Source organism: Etheostoma spectabile, chromosome 15 (genome assembly GCF_008692095.1).
Source record: "Etheostoma spectabile isolate EspeVRDwgs_2016 chromosome 15, UIUC_Espe_1.0, whole genome shotgun sequence".
In the NCBI taxonomy this organism is placed as follows: Eukaryota; Metazoa; Chordata; class Actinopteri; order Perciformes; family Percidae; genus Etheostoma; species Etheostoma spectabile.
Genome location: NC_045747.1, coordinates 2255694 through 2255983, shown reverse-complemented (window position 1 = coordinate 2255983; position 290 = coordinate 2255694). Strand labels below are relative to the sequence as shown.

The following is a 290-nucleotide window of genomic DNA, read 5'->3' as shown; positions in this document are numbered from 1 at the left end:
CCAGCTATTCAGACACTGAACAAGCTCTCAAACAAATGATCATATCAAAGGGATGCTAGATATCAATAAAATAACCAGACGTTGAGCAATTTCCCCGAACATTTCCCATTCAAGTCTATGAGAAATTTTTCACAGTTTTTTGCAGATTTTGTGAAATCCGCGCGGCAAATCTCTTATAAAAGTCATAGCACACCATTCCCGATCATTACACACGTTTCAATATATTTTGTGTGCGCGTGTTGGCAACGCTCCGAGACTAGTAGCGGGACGAAAATCTGGCGGAAGAATAA

At 40.3% G+C, this 290-nt stretch overlaps 1 protein-coding gene across 1 annotated transcript in view; it reads right to left on the bottom strand.

Moving 5' to 3' along the window:
* The window catches only part of LOC116702436 (interferon-induced very large GTPase 1), a 12514-nt gene that overhangs the window by 8184 nt on the left and 4040 nt on the right, over window positions 1–290 (bottom strand). The gene's annotated exons all lie outside the window — the stretch shown is intronic.